This window comes from Typopeltis vanoorti, chromosome 6 (genome assembly GCF_054136105.1).
Source record: "Typopeltis vanoorti isolate ZY-2024b chromosome 6, IOZ_Tvanoo_1.0, whole genome shotgun sequence".
Lineage (NCBI taxonomy): Eukaryota > Metazoa > Arthropoda > Arachnida > Uropygi > Thelyphonidae > Typopeltis > Typopeltis vanoorti.
The window spans coordinates 149,218,518-149,240,114 of NC_143554.1; positions in this window are offsets into that span (position 1 = coordinate 149,218,518).

A 21,597-nucleotide genomic window follows, 5' to 3' on the forward strand; every position below is an offset into this window, starting at 1 on the left:
CATGCTGGTTATTTCGGAGAGAAATTTATAACATATACTGAGTGGTTCAAAATTCCACGTACATCCTTTGAGGGGTGTAGAGAACATCAAATTCAATAATATTCACATATGAAAGCAGGACCGAAAACGCCACCCAAAAGTGATAGGTGGCGCTGTTCGCCAGCGCTCCAAGTGAGCATTTGGGGGCTTCATCATTCAAGCTTTCAACGTCGTACGAAGAACATGCGTCGTTTACGAAGGCTAAGATGGCAGGCATGCACCTCGTTTACGGGTTAACTGACGGTAATGGACGAGCCCCTGTACCAATGTATCGTGAAAGGTACCCAAACAGACGTGCATCGCATCACCAAATGTTTGCACATTTGCATCAGAATTTGTGTGACTATGGACAATACAGGGATCGCAGGCATGATATTGGGTGGCCACGATCGAAGCGAAATCCCGCCATGGAAGAGGAGGTATTGCATGCGATGGACAGTAATCCAGAGACAAGCACACGTGCCGTTGCCTCTGCTATAGGACAGTGGTGGCGAACCTTTTTATGTGCGCGTGACAAAAGTTTACAAATCGAGTTGCTGACATGCTGGGTAGTTTTTAATAGTGGAAAAATTAATAGAAAATTAATTAATTGGTATGTATTGGCGGTTTTTAATTCCTCCAGAAAATTACAAAATTGCATCTATCTTACCTTTTCTATGTCAAAGCGCAAGTAACTGGAACTGGGGATAATCCTTAGTTTTTGAAATAATCGATTTCTTTAACGGGACTCTTTGCTTTCTTACGGTCATTTCTTTAAAATGGAAGTCTACGGGTGACCACAGCAGACGCATTGTTGCGTGAGGGGGCACCTCGTCTCCGATTTACAAGCGAATGTGACGTCAACGGAAGGGGAAGAAACGGACGTTACATCCAGTTGACGTCATGGTGACGCACCGATCTGTAGAGGAGCAGGATAGCGTCTCGTTAGTCGAATAATAGGCGCCAATTCTAAAATTGACATTCCTTTACGAGATAGGAACTGTACGTACGTAGAAAAATAACATACGTAGGATATAAAGAAAAACCGCTCTAGCACAAAACGCACAAATAAGAAGCATTTTTGCTGTCTGTCACCACGTCTGAATCCTGTTAGTGAAGCTCCCGTATCTTTCGTAATGTTACCGTACGTAAGGTCGCTAGCGATAATAAGCGATGCAAATAAACGTATCCCCCGCATGATACGATGTCGTCGGTTGTATAGTAGCTCGGATATCATCAATAAAACACACATCAAACACAAGCAGCACTCAGGGCGATTTAAATTAATCCACCATAACACAGATGAAGTAAAAATCAGATGCGTATTCGTTTCGTACTTGCTATCACCACACATAAACGCTGCACATCATGGCTCCATATCTTCCCTACTGTTACTGTACAGTCCCTGGCGGGAAAATACTGCCGAACACTTTACCGCTATACGCAGACAACGTTGGTACGATTAGTGGATGTCGTGGGTTGTATTGTAGCGTCAGTTTCCATATCCTGGGCAGTCCAAAACAAACACACACATCCAAACATAACGAACACAGTATCTAAGAGAGAAAAACTTAGATTTATTACAAAAAATTGCGCACACATCGCGAACAGCAACTAACTCCCTGCGGCTGGCTAACCATGTGAACGAAGATGGCCAGTAAGTACGACAACTGTGGTAAGATGGCGCTTTGGGTCAACGTTGTGATCAGCTGGCTACTACATGCGCGGGCGATTTGAAGAGCAGTACTTGCAAAGCGATGAAGATGAGGAAGTATTTACATCACATTTTAGCTTAGAAGTGATTAACAGTTGCATTTGAAAATGTGTATTCGTGCACTAAAAGATGTCTACTGTGATCGCTTCTTACATATATAATTTTCCAATTAAAATTATAAATTTGTGCAGGAATGTTCTGAGTGAGAGAGATAGTTATCAGATATGAGTTGGTGAAAGTTTTGGGTATATGGAGGGGAGGGTTTGGACAGGACAAGTGGCATCCGTGGATGTCAGTTTCGTGTTCGGTGTTATGATAAATGGAGTAAGATAAGAGCGGCTAAAGTTTTCTCTCATCTCCCAACACGAATGGAACAGATTACATGTCGCATGTCGAACCAGAGAGTGCGTGTAGTCGTAGTTTGTCCAGGACAGATTAATGGGGATAAAAGATAAACAGCATTGTGGGCAGATGAATGGGTATTCCAGCGGAATGGCGTTAACATCCCCTTTCATATGCTTAAAGATGACATGTTAGTTCTGAAGAACTACAGTTCTTAATAACATTCAAAATGTTAGTTCTAAAGCAAACTTTAGTTCTTTTTCTTAATGGGGATGTCAGCAGAGTTGGTGATAAGGTCAGATGAATGAAAATATTAGCGCCGTCCCATTAAAATCCCAATTTATCTGCCCTAAATGACGTTTATCTTTTATCCCCATTTATCCTTCGTTCCATTATCTTTCATTCCGAAGTCTTAATGTCCTTTTCAAGGGATTGTTATAATATCCTTTCCTGAGTCTCTGGCACTGTGTTCTCGTTGGGTTTGGTTTTTTTTTAAGATAAGAAACGCAGGTTGTAACACTTGGTACAAGTGATTGTCTAGACACTGCACGTCGTGACTAGCGCGTTGAAAGGCAGTGCTAGCCAGAGTTTCTTTCGTACTTACGGTGTGATCGCTCTGACGATGAAGCAGCCAATGAGTGCACCAAACCGTCTGCAAACGACCTACCAAGCGACTGTACCATAACCAGAAAGATACGGAGCCTCGCTAAACGAGACGTAAGCCGCTATCCTCCTCGCAGGCAGAGCTGAGCGTCATCGTGACGTCTCTTTTCGTAAGTTCCGTTTATCGAATTCTGATGACGACACATCTGGTTGCGAACGGAGATGAGGTGTCCACTCACGCATCGATGCGTCCGCTGCGATCTCCCGTAGACTGCCATGTTAACGAAACGCCCGTTGGAAGGGAAAGAGTTCGATTATCGAAATGGATTAATTCCAAAACAGGTAACGGGCGCCAATTTTAGTGACTTGCGCTGTTACCACAAAATGGTAAGAAACTGCATGATATATGCAAATTTTGAAATTTCCGGGAGAATGAAAAATCACCACGCTTCGTCTTAAATTGATTTTAATGATGTTGGTTTGAAAAAGAAATGGTAGTAAGAAAAATATTTATGCATTGTAACTCAACATACAAGTCTCATGAGCAGGGAAGCTGAAGAACTGTATGTCAGCTTGAGGGTGAAATACTTACTGTATTTACTCGAATATAACTTGCTCTCGCGTATAACTCGCACCCCTGATTTTTACTTTACGGAAATAGGCATTAAAAAGTTTTGCATATACCTCGCCAATTTTTCAATTAAATATGTTCACATCCATGCGATAGCAACTCACTCCCTGCGGCAACAACAGATCCTTTCCAACAGCCATTATACTGCAGATGCAAGAAAAACAAGTAACATAGTTTTCTTGTATCACTGAATAAGGTACAGAGCCTTTTGCAGTCTGTGTAATATATTTCTCAACAAATAGTGCATTTAGAGACAGCTGAAATAAAAACGGCGCTAACTAATGAATCACATGTCTCCTCCCACAGAAACTATGCTGTATAGACTCAAGCAAAACCATATGTTACACAGACTGCAAAAGCCTCTGTAGCTTATTCAGGGATACAATAAAAATACGTTACTTGTAGTTTCTACAAAATTCTACCAAGAATTGAAACATGCTCTATAACGAGTATGTGAGTTCGCCTGCCACTTCAAACGCAAACAAGCAGCCATAAAATTCAACCAATGGTTGAAACCTTGTGTGAGTTGAGCTCGCCGGTAATGAGAAGTTCCATCGGAACGATAAACGACACCACCGTCGTGAATGTGTTAAAACTAAGAAATATATAGTGAATGTTGTTACGATAGTTTCAGATGTTATGGAATTCGGTTAAAGAGAATTATCATTTCGACTCAACAATTGTCGGTTGCCTTTGTCTTTTGGTGGCCCGATCTTTTGTTAATACTGCACCAATCATATGCACGTCTTCACAGCTGCTCTCTCATGTAATACAAAATTTAACTTGTACGTATTGTAATAATTAAAAAAAAGTTGAATAATTTATAAGCGTATAAAAGGATATCACCTGTAAATCGCTGACGTGCCAGCAAAATTCTCGTGCAACCTCTAGCACGCGTGCCATAGGTTTGCCTTCTATCCATTATGTTCATATCCTCGACATGTGGATTCGCGCGCAGAAAAGTGCTGTAGACTCGGATTTTCAAACTTGTGTTTTTCTCATGAATGAAGCTTCATTTACCTGGGAAAGGGTCTTCAATCACCACAATGCTCATGTGTAGGCGCATGAGAACCCATACATTGTGCAAACACATGCTGCACAACAACGCTTCGCCATTAATGTACGACGATACCTGACGAAACAGTCAGATATCGTCGCTGACTCTTTAGTTGGCCCATACCTGATACCACCCCGACTGGACTCCCAGAAGTATCGGACCTTTCTGGAACACGTTCTGCCGGATTTAATGAACAATGTTCCAATGACTGTGCGTCGGCAGATGTGGTTCCAACACGACAGGGCTCCAGCCCATTTTAGCATTTCTGTGCTTCAGTACTTGGACAGGTCCTTTGGGACTCGATGGATTGGTCGTGGTGGACCTGTCGCATGGCCACCGCGCTCACCTGATTTATCGAACATTGATTTCTTTCTGTGGGGGACCCTTAAAGCCATAGTGTACGAAACGCCTGTTGCCTCTGACATGGACCTCGTGGCAAGTATCACCATCGCCGCTGCTAATATCCGGGAAAATCCAGGTATTTTCGAAAATGTATGGCAATCAACGTGTCGTCGGTGTAAGGCATATATCACTGCTAATGGTCGGAACTTTGAGCACCTGATGTGAAACCATATTAGGAGTGATGCAAAGAGGCAAAATGACTTCTTTAAACTTACATGTCACGGTTCCTTTGAACATTGCGATTATCCTCTGATATTTGACTTGCGCTATTTCAACTTTGGACTTCAAGTTCCTATCCACAATTACGCGAAGATTCCTAGCCTCATCAGTTTGTTGTAGCATAACGCCGCTAGTATAATATGCTGTTGGAAATCTCATCAGGCCAAAGTGAATAACTATTGAACTTTTCAGTTACACCTAATAAAGTTTTTTACACTACTTACTGCCTTGTGTTATTTCTGTATCTTTGTGTCCCTGTTAGTACCTTCCGGTGGCGTTTCCGGTCATGCTTTCTTATGTGAATATGGTTGATTTTGATGTTCTGTACCTCCCTTCAAAGTTTGCACGGCGAATTTTGAACCACCCTATATACATCGGGATGGGAGAGCATTGGAATACCGTACTTTTGCCTTTTAGTTAATTTCTACAGAGAAACCTCGGAGGGTCGAAGCATTTAGCACAATTCGGTAGTTTGTTGTGTGTATATAATCAAAAAAAAAAAAAAATCAGCTAACGCCTTTTTATTCCTGTATATACGGGAGTAGGCGAGGCCATTTAGCCCTATCTAACTTTTGGAGACTGAGTGGGCAGTTCAATCTCCACTGGTACCCAATCAGAGACAGATGGCCCAAGGCTATCACTAATTAAGCGGTACGCAGTGAAGAGAGACGGCTCAAATGTGCCGCCATCTCGTGGTCTCTAACCCTAACACAATATATTTAATGTCTGAAATAATGTGGGTTCTACGGTCGATTTTCTTGAGTTTACAGGACGAAAAACCCGAGTTTCCGGGAGGAAAAACCTGCTTGCCCGTGCCAGAGATCGACTAACTCGGGAACCGGTCGAAAAAAGGCTTAGAAAAATTTCCTCTAGTCGCCGACTAGACTCGAAACCAAGACTTCCTTCGTGCGGCCTAGCGCGATGGTATGCAAACGCCACATCCACTGAGCTACACAGGCTCCATTGCCCACATGCTTCAGACACTTTAGGTTCATCTTTATTACAATTAAGCAGCTAACATGACAACGTCTACATCACAATCGAAAAAAAACAATAAAATAACGGTCCGCTCGTGACACACTGGGCATATCCCTTTCAAGTACTTACAATTATATTGCTTTTATATTCATTATGTTGAAAAACAAGAGAATTTACAATTTATTAAGTTATATTCAGTATGCAAGAAACTCTGTTGCCAACTTTGAAGTGTAACTCAGAAATACACTAAAATACACAAACAATACACTAGTTACCACTAATGTGGCATCTTTAGTGTATCTTAGCAGATCACATGAAAAGATGTACGTCAAATTCGAATAATAATCAAAATAGCAGTCCGTCCATGATACACTTGGGCATTCCCCTTTCAAATGGTTCATCATCTTTTTTATTTGCAGGAAGCTAACATGAAACAAAATATTTTTATAGTAACGATTACACAGCTTTTAAATTAATTATGTTGAAAAAATGAGGATTTAGAATTTTATTTAGGCTGTATCCAATATGCAAGAAGAAGAAAAAATTCTGTTGCCTGCACCAAAGTCTAAATAGGAAACCAGATGAAAGAAAAATCCCAGAAAAAAGTTCCTCGAATGATAAAAAATTATTATCATTATCATCCTGAGACCTCCAGGGGACAGGAACTAGATGCGCTCACTACCCCTAAAGGGAAACTTATCCACTTATAACGAAACATTTCATCAGACGATATCTTACTGCACCCATTCAGAAGTATATAGACCACATCAACCCTAATTCTTCTGCTAACCAGTCTGTAGCCTCAATACTCGCAATGTATTCGCCTCATCTGAATTCCATAATTCGTATATTATCCCCTTGGAAAAGAGGGGATTAAAAATGCCTGCAGTAGTTCACGTGCGGTCTTATCAAGCCTTGTACAGAGGCAAAATGACTTTAAACTTTCATGTCAAGGTTCCTTTGAGCATTGCAATTATCATCTGATATTTGCAACTTTCGCTATTTCACCTTCGGACTTCAAGTTCCTATCCACAATTATCCGAAGGTTCCTAGCCTCATCGGTGTGTTGTAGCATAACGCTGCTAATATAATATAATGTGCTGCTGGAAATCTCATCAGGCCAAAGTGCATAACTTTACACTTACGAACGTTAAAGTGACAGAATTTTCGTTTGCCCAAATTTCCAGTCTATTCAAAACCATTCCTTAAGTGCTAAATATCGGTAGCATCCCAAATTTCGCCGTCTATCTTTGCATTATCAGCAAAGAACTGAACATCTCCCGATGAATCCTGAGTAAGATCATTAATGAATAGATTGAACGTTTAGCTCCGGAACTATTATAAATTCTTTCCATTTCTGAGCTGGGACTGAAGTTACAACAACAATTCAAAGGCTTGGCCAGTTCGTCTGAACATGCCTTTAGCATACGCACTGATATTCCATCAGTTCTTACTGCCGAATTCCATCCATGTAAAATTCATCAACCTCATTCTCATGCACTGCTAACTGATCATCTGAAGTAATAGTAACACTACGAAACACATTGTTATATGCATCTTTAATACATTTTAGCAAAGTGAGTACTCGTTAATTGAACAATCTCATTGGCTTATGACACTAGATTACCCTGAAGTTTAAGTATTAGTAAAGTTTAGCCTGCATAAACAATTTCTTTTCATTCACCGATTTAGTTTTCATGAGAATACTCGTTACGTTTCTGAACTATGCTTTACATATATCATAACTGCTGTCATTCTACATCTCGTGATTTTCCTTCCACATGATCTTCTTCTTCTTACATATTTCCTGCTTAGTAAAGCAACATCCTATTTGTTCTTCAAACACTAAGGATGCATTCAGATACTGCATCATTTATGCAATGTTTCAGACATTTTCATGCATTCCTGATGCCGTTCCCATTCATTGACTGATACCGTGGGACTAAAGATAGTATTCTCCTAAGATGACCATAATTTCAAGATTTCTAGATCACCATGTAACCTGTCCTAATTGAAGCATCAATACACTTAGCTACCTACCAGGAAAGCAAGGCATTAACTGCACTTAAAATGACCATATTCTTAACAGTCACCTCTTCTGATGCTATAAACAGCCCTCAAATTTTGGACCTTCTTTCATATGTTGCTTAAGAAAATTGTCTCGCAAGAACTCAATAAATTCTGCTTTATACTTATCGCCAGATTTCACTTGTATACAATCAATGTTTAAATAATTATATTCACCCATCATTACTCGTTTAGTACTGATTAGGTTTAATTCGCAACGCATTTCATTTTCTCCTTCAAATGAACCGCCAGGTCTGTAGCATCACCCCACAATATATTTAATCCTGTTAGCCCGCTCATCACTTTACATCGGATAAGCTCCGACTCACTGCTACATGGGACATTATTATTGCTTGCAGGCCTTTTTATCCTAACTGGACTCAAGTCGTCTGATATCATTGTTAGTACTCACCTTCCTTTTCCTGCCTCTTCTGCGATTCCAAATAATATCATACCGTTTACGTTCGATCTCAGTTACAACAATTTCACTAATGTCAATAATCTTAGGCTACAAGATCTTCAATAAAGCAGTGAACTCAATCTCTTAGTTTCTGATGACTCTTCACGACAAGGTTCTCCTCACTAGTAACATCTTCAATTTATGCTTTAGAGACTGCCTTCCTGCGGAGAGCTTTTGGGGCCATTCTTGAGACTATTAAAAATTAACAATATTTCTTCACTTATGCTACTAAATGCACTAACGCAATAAACATGCTAAATGCTGCAATAATATACTATAGATATACTAATTAACATAAGAAACACCCAAAAAATCAACAAACCAAACAACCTCGAACCGGTCTGTTATAGTTTTAGTTGTTTATGATGTAAATAAATAAAAAAAAACACGTCTCCATGGCAATCACTCCTACCTACTCTTCATATGACATGCTTAGTATTCTGTTCTTTATGCTCTGCACCCTCCTCCTCCCCCTCAACTTCTAAAATTAAAAATATAATGTTCGTCAGGACTCTGTGATACAGTTATTTTTGCGTTGTCAAAATTCCGCTACAAGAGATCATTTTGATCTGGAAATACGTTCAACTAAACTTTCATTTTGTATTGTTTGTGAATCGCACAGTTTCTATATAATGTTTTCTTTTTGGTTTAGTTTGAGTTACTATTTTACAGTTTAAGATCGTCAAAGCAAGAAAATAAATTTAAATATTTTATATTTCTTAGTGTTCGTAATAGAATTTCTTTTAGAGAAGAAACATACCACGGATTATTTTCGTATTATAATGCTTCCATTTTTCACCCTACAATTTTTCCACCCTACAAGAATGCGATAGGTTTTATCGAGGAAAAAAAAGTCAAAAGTGTATTATTGAAACATTCAGTTTATCTAGCAGTAAAGCAATAAAGCAGTTTTGATACCATGGGTTGTTCATATTTTCCCACTTATACTACAAGCTTTTTGACAATAATTGATACTAATTTTAAACTCGAAAAGATAAACTGAATAAGATACACATTATGGGAGTGCATCTCCCGTAATGCAAAAAGTATCTCCTCGCGGATATGTATAATGTTATGCATTAAGGGAAGAGCCACTACCCAGACCTTAAAAAAAAAAGTAAAAAATTCTCCGACAATATAACATACTTGAAGTCCACACTAGACAGCCATATTTTATATTTGAAAAGTTTAAATGTAGTTTTATATTAAAGTATTATAATTATTTTACATACAAAATATTAGTACATGTTAGCCTTCTCCCAGGAAATGATGATCAGCCTGTTTTTCCAACCACTACAGGGTGAAGGCTTCTTCCCATTGTGGGAGGGTTGGGTCTACTTCTCCCATGGTGATCCAGCCCATTTTTGGGGAGTGTGTATATATTCGTACTTAGATGAATCAATGTATACACGTGAAAGATAATCACAAGCATCTTTGCCTAGGCGGGATTCGAACCTGCAGCCTCTTGGCTGGAGAGCTGGTATGCTAACCACTCAGACGGCTTCTTCCAGAAGGCTTTTAATTAAATGAATAACACTTTACAAATTGGACCGATATCAAAGGTTAACCCTTTCGAACTTTTTTTTTTCAGAAGCTCGAAGCATCTGAAATTAAGTACTTCAGTTAATTTGTCAGCAATGATTCCGTATTAAAAATATATTCAGTATGGCACTATTTGTCTAAATTTTAGTCCTCAAACATAGAAGTGGACTGGCTGTATGGAAATTTAGACAATGGCTTTCTTTTGTCGAAACTTTCATCTGGAAACAGTAAATCAGGATTATACCCTTAAAGTAATAGGAATACACTTCGATAACAACAATTTTAATATGTCTTGATGGTAGGATGTTTCATACACTGCGCATGTTTGTTATCGATGCTCAAAATATAAAAGAAATGAAATTTCATTGCAGTGAAATGCAATCTTCGAAGCATAAGGATCAACCTAAGTTTTAAAATGGTTCATGGAAAAAGAAAGACAATTAATTGAGTTTTATTTTCAGCATTTCTAGTTGTACAATATTAATATATTCCGCGATAAAAATTGATATCTTGACCAGAAGTCCATGGAGATCATTGCAACAAATTGGTATAATTTATGAAGCTTGTTTCGTATAAAACAGAGCCAAAGCTAATAATAATAAATAATAATTTGTGAATTCAACAAATCTTCATCATCGGCCTGTAGAGTAAGAAAGACTGAGAGTCAGCAGATAGTGGGAGAGGAAATAAAGATAGAGTGCATAGTAGTAGGGTAGGTAAAAGAGGCCTCAGTTGACCTGTTTTAGCTGTTTTCCCCCCAGGGGCGATTCTAAAACGGTCGTTGATTTTTCACTTTAGAAGAAAAAGGAAAAATCCTAAAAAGGAAACATGGAACAAAAACAAAAACATGAAGTACAGAGAAAATAAAACTATATAGAAAGAACTGGAAACCAAAAAAGATGGGGGGGGGAAAGGGTCTGGCCTAAGTGATGCAGCTCTCAAGAAGCTACACCGCCTCGCTGTAGGCCTTCGCCGCTCAGGTTCTCAGGCCCTCCCCCACCTATTGGAACTAGATTGCTATTGCTGTGGACAGGAAACCATGGGATGGTTATTGTGACTGTCGCTTTTTGTGGGCAGTCATTATTCTTTTAGCCACCTCACTTCCCTTGGCCATGTCTAATTTGGAGAGAGCTATGAAGAACGCCGATGCCGCCTCCTCGTCTATGTCCATGGCTAGCTGTACTTGCTCAGGGGTGATTTGGCTGATGTCTTCAACAAATAAGTCACTCCATTTTGCACTAACTACGTTTGGACCATATTTCCCAGTGAGGAGGAGCTCAGGGATACCTTTAACTAGATGCTTTAGAGTCTCCCCTGCTTTTGCATGAGGAGTCTCTAATTCTTCTGTTTCTGCTGGTTTTATTTTTTTCATCTCTTTTTCCTCTGGACTCAGAGGTCTTTTGAAGGGGGCGCTGCTTGCCTCCATGTTTTCTGTTTTATTTACTTTTCCTTCTGCAGTGATTTCATCATGTGACACAGATTGACTTGTCATTAGGCAGTTTTTGCATGTCAGTTTTGGGCAGTTCGCTCCTAGATGGTCGAAAGATCCACATCGGAAGCATTGCTTCTTAACGCCAGGGTAGTTTACCATTACCCTAGCGGATCCGATGTTGACGAAGTTTGGAACCGCTGTTTTCATCTCGAGCGAGATATTTACTTCCCCCGACTTCCATTGGGGGTTGTCTGCATCGTTTATGTTTCGAACAACACCCCATTTCCCAAACACTTCGTGGATTATTTTTTCATCACATTGTATATATTCCATTCCAAGGGGAATCTGGAGATTTTGAGCAGTTTGAAAGTACAACAGATAAAATAACAAACAAATCAAATCCATGTTGCGGTCTCAAGCGGAAACTAATATACAAACTTGATATGAGATTACTGTTGGTGTATAAAACGAAAATTAAGTATAACATCACCGTAAAAATAGACTTAATAGTAATTTCTCTGTAAACATTTAAGTACATTGTTTTTCATTTACATACTTTTCTAATAGATTCATTTTATTTATAACTTAAAAAAATCGGCGTAGCAAATTCATACGTAGACGATTATTGAAATGCAAGCGCCATCCAAATGAAGCCTCGATTTGTAAACATATAATTGTTTCAACTGCAGGGGAGATGATTTTGTTATCCTCAAGTAATAAATTATTTATAAAGCGACATAATGCTTCCTTTTTGTCCTATCTGGAACAGTTCAGCCAGTTAATTTAAAGCAATTTTTTGGAACTATCGATTTATGTTGTCCTTGTCATAATAAAAATAAAATTATTGAGGAAACTGATGAAGTTGTAATGAAGGGATTCTTCTTATGTCAATAAGACTGACGATTTCGTTCTAATGTTATACGGAACAATTTCAATACTTGTCTTTTTTGTGTATTTATTTATTTATTTTTCACAAATGATATTTAAACTGTGTTACGATGTGTAAGAATAATTGAATACTTTTAATTTGCATCGATTTATGAATGTTATCATGGGAAAAATGTACTACCCGAATGGATATATTACATTTACTCGTTTCTAATGCTGTAAAAAGCAGGACGACGCTACTTTTAACTTTGAGAGATCCTGTAAAAAAGGAATAATGTAGAAACAGAACATGGATGAGAAAGTGTGTGTATGTGTGTGCGTGTGGATGGGTGGGTGTGTCAATTTTAATTTCTTTCTCTTTCTATATTATTACAAAAGATGTCTGAGACTGTTTTTCATGCTAAGTAGGAGATAATGTGATGTATCTATGACAAGAGAGACAGATTCAAAGTTGGAGTAATCTCAAGAAGAGCAATCTGATGCCGAGAAATCTGGGAGCTTTCAAAAGTAATACAATACTGGAAGGAAAGTGTTCTTATTGCGAGAAATATAACTAGCCTGAGTTTTATTAGCAATAAATTTAAATATTATTCAAGCTATAATTGTTTATAAATCAGATTTTAGAATTGTAAAAGAGAAAGAATAATGCATTCTGCATTGAATTTGCAGTTAACAGGATGGCTTTGGATACACCGAAAGACGAGAGAACAGAACCTTGTGGACACCAGGATTACAGGAAAAATTTCAAGATCCATTGACCATCACACACTTATTCCTCGAACAGAAAGGTGCTACAGAAGCTTTCTTCTGTAGCATCTTTGCTACAGAATATGTCCCGAGAGATAGAAGAATAAATAGGATAGGAACCAAATGGATGTTTAATCTTATTAAGAAGAGATTCGTAGAAAAGAATGATGTGGAAGGAATATCATGTGCAGAAGAATGATTCTCATTATGAAAACTATAAACAGCAGGCTGGAACAGTCTCAAATGTTGTACTGATAGAAACTGGCTATGCTTGCTAAAGAAGACAATCCACAAGAATTCTATCGATATACTGCCAGTAAAAGAAAGAAGGAATGTGAAGGAATAACTCTTCTAAATGCAGATGGTGTGAGGGTGACAGATGTTTTATCTATTCCATATGCGTTCTCTCACCATTCATCATTCCTAACGCCCCTGTTTTTTCTTTATTCTTTCATTCGTTTTATCCAAAATATCAATTTATTTCTTAGCAACATGCACTTTCCAATTATCTACAACTATCGGAATGTGTACAGAGACAATGAGGATATAAGAAACTTTGTTATGCAGAATCTTATCAGCACATCATCCTGCCTATGAAAATAAAAAGTAATTGATGTTCAGATGGGTGCAGGCACACACACACACACACACACACACACACACACACACACACACACACACACACACACACACACACACACACACACACACACACAAAGGTCTGTACGAGCCCTTTAATTAAAAAGACCAGGGATCGAATCCGATCTAAGAATTGAGGAACTTTAATGAGATCTTTTCAATGAAATGGTGAGTTAGTTTAGGTTAGAACTATTTCTCTTCCATAGGGGGAAGAGAGTTTTTCCTTTCGCAAAGAAACGCTCCCTGAAATCACGCAGAACTACAGGAATAAAATACTTACCTCGAGTGGGATGAGGCAGAAGACTAGCTAGCTGGCAGCAATGAATTGCCTGATCAGGGCCCTCAACCTGTCTTGGACCGATAGGCTATTCTATAGTTGCCTGGAAAAGAATTTTGCTGAAATCCTGAGGGGATGCACATTCCACGTACGTTACTTATTTCTGACTGATTTTCTTATATATTTCTCATAAACTCTCTCTCTCTCTCTCTCTCACACACACACACACACAAATACACACACATTTGTCTTCTGTTCCGTCAAGAATTCTCCAAATGAAAATACAAACTTCTAATACAAATGAAACATTAAATACAGTTAAGCATACAGATGGTGTGAAAGAAGGTGATAGAATTAGCACTGTCCTCGTAACATTACTTAGCACATCAGCATGTATACGGAAATAATATGCGATTGCTCTTCATTAGATATGCACAAAGGCATGCGCTTCTCGTATGTATTCATGACTGTGAATTTGATGTTCAACTCAGCGTCTCAAAAAAAGGAAAAGTCTGTTGTCCATTTTGTTCATTTATCAAATATTTCTAATTTCTGCATTCTATTTTTCAAGCAGTAAGAAAAAAGGAATATAAAAGGAAGCCTGTAGAGAGAGAGAGAGAGAGAGAGAACTATTTTGGGACCAACATTCAGTTTACCAGAGTTAACAAAAGTCTTTGTTAACTTTGATTAAACATAAACTTTGATTTGTTAACTTTGTTAAATTTTGAACAAATTTATTCATACCTTGAAAACAGAAAGTAAAGCTGATTTATATGCTAAAATTATATAGACAATTGAATCAACATTAAAGTGAAAGACTTTAAGAACTAAACTCGCTGAAAAAAAGTGCCACGTAATATCAAGGAAAGTAAAATGAGTGTATTTTGTATGAGTAATCATTATGGATAACTTAAATTATCCAAACATTGATCTGTAGAAGACAAATCTCAATGTGTGAATGAAGGAGAATTGATTAAGTTGTTATGAGAACATCATCAAGCAATACGTGAATGAAGGAATTCGAGGTGAAAGGGCAAAGTTAAGAATACTACATTTTATTACCACCAACGTATGACAGTAATCAAGAATACTTTCTGGGAAGTAGCTAATTGTATAGGTATTCCAAACAGAATTTCGTGTCGTGTCGTGGTGAACTACAAAGCGGAAATTGTTATTGGCTTAGGAGAATACTATAATTGGTCCCATAGTGTCAGTTACTAAATGGAAAAGATGTTAGCAATGATAGAGAGTCTTTGTCAACGTGCTTGAATGAGGTGATATCTGAATTTATCCATCGAGTTCGAAGAACAAATATGGTGACTGTGAAATGAATGTGCAGTCTTATTATGGAAGGGATCCATAAAATGATAACGTGGAAGGAATATCGTGAGAACAAGAGTGAATAAAATGTGAAAATATAAAAAGCGTAGGCCAGAAAAAGTTACGGAAAGCGAATTTAGAGTATGAAAAGGAATTTGGGGGCTATGTAGGCTAAAGGCAAATTTAAAAGAATTTTGTAAAAGAAAGAATGTGGAAGAATAACTTTCTATAATGTGTCATTATATAATCCGAACATAACTGTTTATAAATAATTATCATTATCATAAATTATTTGACGATTTCAAAACTCCAAAGTTTTGAAAAGGCAGAGATTTATACTTTTGTTTTTTGGAAACACTATGTCGGTCGAAGAATGCCCTCTCAGATGTGAACAAACCGCTTTGTTATCTTAAATTCTCCAAGATTACATTCACTAAATGCATATGTAGGTTATTTATTCTACTTATTTCAAGAACTTACATTAATTAACACAAAGAATTTACGTCAGTGGCTGTAACCGTGCACAAATAACGATACGATGCTTAGAGCGATAAACATTTATTTATAATTTTAATGAAAAATTCGCAATATGAACATCCAGTCAGAACTTTAGTCTTAGCACGAAGCTCCAATCGTATGTGGACTACGTAAGATGCATACTGTTATTACTACATCCGCCACTACTCCATCTTAGGACTTGATTTTATTAATATCGATGACATCTAGCATAACATGTAACATTCAGGAAGGGATATCAGCTATAACTGGCGCATATATCAATTTAAAATTCAGGATATGTGAAAGGCTGCAGTTAACGAAATCAGGTAAGAGTTCCTCGGTTGGGTCCATACACTACACTTTATTCTTTTTTTTTAAAAACAAAATCCCAAATCATTTCTCCTTTTCACTCTCTTTTAACGAAGATTGTGAGATTGCAGAAAGCCCACTATATCCTTCAATATATTCATTTAATAAAAGTAAAATACCCAAATTCCACGACTCCACCGCTTTCTAGTTCCTCATCAATGCAAAAAAGTGTACTAAAACAGCTGCAGAAAATAATTCAATAAATCGCAAATAGTTCTGACATAAACAACCTTAGAATTTAACCTTCATTGCAGTTCAGAAATGCTGAAAAAATATTTTCAACAAATCCTAATCCTGAAAAGTCGAATGCAGAAATGTTACGTTCCTTACTTAATTTTCATGAGTGCCTTGTGTTAGAGTCGAGTCCCCCTGTAAGGCAGAAAATTGTCCTTCTAAAAATCGACACCCACGGGTTCGGTATACATCACTATATATGGAGTACGAATTTTTGTTTTTGTTTTTATTTTGAGAGGAATAAAAATTGGCATCATATATAAAAAAGAAATATGAATCAAAATCTTAAAAATGAATCAAAGTGGAATAACCATTGGTGTAGACGGAAACGGGAAAATAGTTACAAGCACATTCCACGAATCGCACAGCTTGGTGGTCGAAATCGGCTACATGGAAAATGCGAAGAAGTAAATGCAATAACAAAACTGGCAATTAGTTCGGTATTTTTTACAAGAAGATAAGATAGGAATTTATAGATAATAATTTATAGATTAGAAAGCGTGCAATTATTTATTTTTTTTTTTTTTCAGAGTCATTAGGAATACGCATTTAGAATGAGCTGTAACTAGAAAACGAGCAATAATTTCGGTGTTATTTTTCAAAAGTATATGGATAGGAATTTAGATGTAATATGCATTCGGAAATACGAAACTAACTGCATGCTTCAGGTTTTCTCTGCAGAAGAACAGCAAATTTATACCTTCACGCTCCTTTCATAGGATTTGATGGTCAGTGAACATATAATAGAGTGCGTTTTTAAAGTATAGAAAACACACGGCTTTTCTTTATTCAACTACTTCTATTTTACATGTTATGGTTTTAACTGATCCAAAATCACCAAGAATTGTGCGATTTTACTGCCAATTTTAGAGAAAGCAGTCCTATAACTACAAACCCTGAAATGATTCAAATATTATTGGAGAAGAAATGAAAAAGTTTGAAACTTTAAACAAAATCTTGCAGAATGAGGGGCAAGTCGGAAGTCTAGTTTTATAATGAAAAATTTAAATGCAGTAAAGTGTAATCAGTGTTCGGATACTCGATGAGGAAGATGACACTTGGTAGAAAGTATTCTGGCGATAATAAACTCCAAAAAAAAATTGACATAACGATATTGATGACGTATTTCATTCTTTAACTAGAAGGTGGAGGAATAAATCTGAACAAATGAGCTTTAGCGAGTTAAACAAACGATACTTAAATTTCATTCGGTGTGACTACACTACAGAAAACCTTTATATTTTCGTATTCTTCATATGGGTTTTGTCCGCGCGGTTAGCCTAGTGGCTTTGCGCTTTGTAATCATATACCTGAGGAAGGAGTGTCCCAGGTTCGCTTCCTGTCGAAGACGTAGGAACTTGAGGATCTTCCTCGGGCATAGCCAAGTTAGCCGGTCGTGGGCGCGGGCAGTAGGGTTTGATGGTCAGTGAACATATCCATATCTGGCATTTTTCATCCCGTAAGCAGGCAAACCGGCCCCGTGAACATACGCTTCTACAACCAAAAATATACCTCCCCCAGCAGCAGACTCGGCGATAAGTCGGTTGGGAGTGGTACTAACAAGTAGTCGCATCTAAGTAACACGCGGAACCCTGTATAGCAAGCTGAAATAACGCGTAGTGAAAGAAGAAAAAGATTCTTCATATCGGTTTTTTTAATTGACATTTTTCTCACGGAAACTCAGGTATTTCATCACGCATACAGACAAATTGATAACAATAATAATAATAGTCATTTAATGTGCTAGCTCATTTTATTTCCTTAGTGGGATTGGGCAAGGCCTTTTAACCCTATCTAATTTTAGCTGAGTGAGCAGTTCAATTTCCACGGTAGCCAATCGCAAAAGCTCTCCCATGATTAGCATTAATTATAGGCTGTAACCAATGATGAGACTGGGAAAACAAGTGCTGCCATCTCCTGGTACTCCTGGTACTTAACCCTAACACGATGTGTTACTGTTTGAAATAATGTGGGTTCAAAAGTCGATTTTCTTGAGTTTAGAGACAAATTATTGTTATTCTAAATACTGTTGGTGCTGGTGATTGACAGTAGTGGCGTCCATTATAGTTGTGTGTAGTGGAATACCGATCTGAGAATCTTTAGAGATGTTATGTACTTTGAAAGTTACATGTGCCACAATTTAGTAAGAAACCACCTCCGTGAATGCTTGCTCGGCTATTAGAATGGACTTTTAAAAATACTTTGCCATTGCCAGACATCGATTAATACAGGTCTTACTATGGACAAACAGGAAGATCTATAAATAAACGTATCTCTGATCATCAAGACCACATCCGTCTTACCAAACCTTATAAATCTGGCTTTGCATAATATGGGATCGAAAACGCCAACTACAGGATCCAATGGCAAAACGTTAAGCTCAAACATAGACCATATATAAACATGAACGTTTATATAAAGAAAGTGATGAAGGCTTACTTCATAACCTATATATATATATATATATATATATATATATATATATATATATATATATATATATATATATATATATATATATATATATATATATATATATATATATATATATATATATCATCATCATCATCATCATCATCAAATTCCTGACATGTACCCTCAAGGGGTTTACAGGATATGACACAGTCCTACATGAAAAAATTACATCATTACTAACTTCCTTTCTACAATTTAACTCCAAATCAGTCTGTTACTTGTCAATACTCCAACATTATCAGATCTTATATTTCTATCGTCTAAGGCACTTTGTACCGTATCAATCCACCTATATCTTGGTCTTCCTCTGGGTCGTTTTCCTGCCAACCTGGCAGAGAACACTTGTTTTGCTAATCTTTCCTCTCCCATTTTATTTAAGTGACCATACCACCTAAGATTAGCTCCGCTAACGCATTCCTGGATGCTGACAATGTCAAGTTCTTTCCTAATATCCTCATTTTTAATATGATATTGCCATTGATGCTATCTGTTCACGCCTCGAATCTTGCTCAGGACTCTCATATCTGCGGTCTCTAGTCTTTGGGCAAGTGTTTTACTTCTGACCCAGCTCTCAGATCCATAAGTTAAAACTGGTTTGAACACTGTCTTGTATACAGCTAATTTAGTGTTCCGACTAATTTCTTTCTTATTCCATATGAATTTATTCAATTGACTTCCCACCATACCAGCTTTGCTGATTCTGTTGTCTATTTCTATATTTAATTTACCATCTTCAGTAAAAATCGTGCCTAAGTAGCTGAAATGTTTTACTTGTTCCACAGGTTCTCTATTCACAACACAGTTGACATTTTCAATGATTCTGCCTATTTTCATTGTCTTTGTCTTTTTATTGCTGACCTTCATACCATATCTGTTACAACAGCTATTCAATTTAGTCAGAGAATCTTGCAGACTTGTAGCGGATTTATTTAGAAGTATAACAACATCCGCATAAAGCAAAGAGCTGACATTAACATCTCCAATTTTGATATCAGGTTTAATACCACATTTCTTCATAATGTGATCCATATAGATAATGAATAAGAGAGGGGATAATGTACTTCCTTTTCTCACACCAGATTTAACATTAAACCATCTTCCTGTACTTCCTTCAATTCTAACTGCTGACTTACAACTCAAATAAAGACTAAGTATTGCTTGATATAATGCCCCATTGACACCATATAACTGCAGCGTATTGAATAGCTTCTCTCTTGGCACCTTGTCATATGCCTTTTCCAAATCGACAAAACTTAAATACAGATCTTTGTTGTATTCCCATGCTTTCTCGACTATTTGTCGTAAAGTGAAGATCTGATCCTGACACCCTCTATTTGGCTTGAATCCAGCTTGTTCTTCACCAAGCTTTTCCTCCACAATTCTTCTCAACCGTTTCTCAAGTATACTTGCATAGATCTTGCCAGGAACACTCAGTAGGGAAATACCTCTGTAATTCTCACATTCAGTTTTATTTTCCTTTTTATATATGGGTACTATTAGAGCTCTACTCCAATCATCGGGAATTCGTCCCTCTGTCCAGGCTTTCTGAACTATGCAGTGCAGCCACTGTAAGACTTTTATACCACCATACTTCAGCATTTCTGGTCGAATATCATCTACTCCTGCTGCCTTTCCACATTTCAAGCCTTTGATGGCTTTTTCTACTTCAAGTATGGATATGTATTCCTGACTGCATGCCCGGTGAGTGTTTTGTATCACTGTGCTGTCATCACTGCTTGTTTCATTTAGCAGTTTTTCAAAGTAATTACTCCATACTTCAAGGATATCTTTTTCTCCTGTTTTCATGTCACCTTTATCATCTCTAACTCCTTTTACAGCACTCTTTCCTCCATTCCTAAGCTTTTTCAACAACCTCCAGAATATTTTGCCACCTTCTTGATATTTATTTTCTATATTCTTGCCAAAGTCCTCCCATGACTTTTGTTTAGCTAGTTTTATACACTGTTTAGCTTTCTTACATTTGTTTCTGTATTCTTAAGAGTAAAAGCTGACTTATTTGCCAGGAATATTTGATATGCTTTCTTCTTTTCCTTCGCTGCCTCTTTAACTTCCTGTGTCCACCAGGGAGTTCTGATTTTTTTATCCTTGCACACAACCTCACCACATGCCTCTCTGGCAGAATCAATCATTGTTTCCTTCAGAGTTTGCCACTGAATCTCCAAGGTTTGATTCCTGTTCTCGATCTTGAGTTTCACTTACTGTCTATAAAACAAAATAGGATTCTTATCCGTTTAATAACTATAAATTGCCAGAAAACTAGCCTTTTGGCTTTTCATTTTAATAACAATTAAAGTTATTCAAAACGCAACATGTTTCATCGGATTGTCAGACTTCTTCAGGCGTGGGAACATAGAAAGCAAATAAACACTATAAGAAACATCGCATCACTCTACAAACGACTATTATAAAATTCAATTAGTTTTGAACTGTAGCTGCAGTCCGTGTTGAAGTTCTATTTTCTATATATATATACCCTTCTGTTGAAAATGAATCGTTTTCGCATCGATAATGCAATGCCCAGATGAGACATTAAGTTGCAAGTTGGCCAATCTCATACAGTATTGATGGTAAAGCTGTTCCTCCCGAAGATTTGTCTATCTCCCAAAGAGTACATCATCATCTATTGTTTTCCCCAGTTTCATAAGAATTTTGCAATATACATGT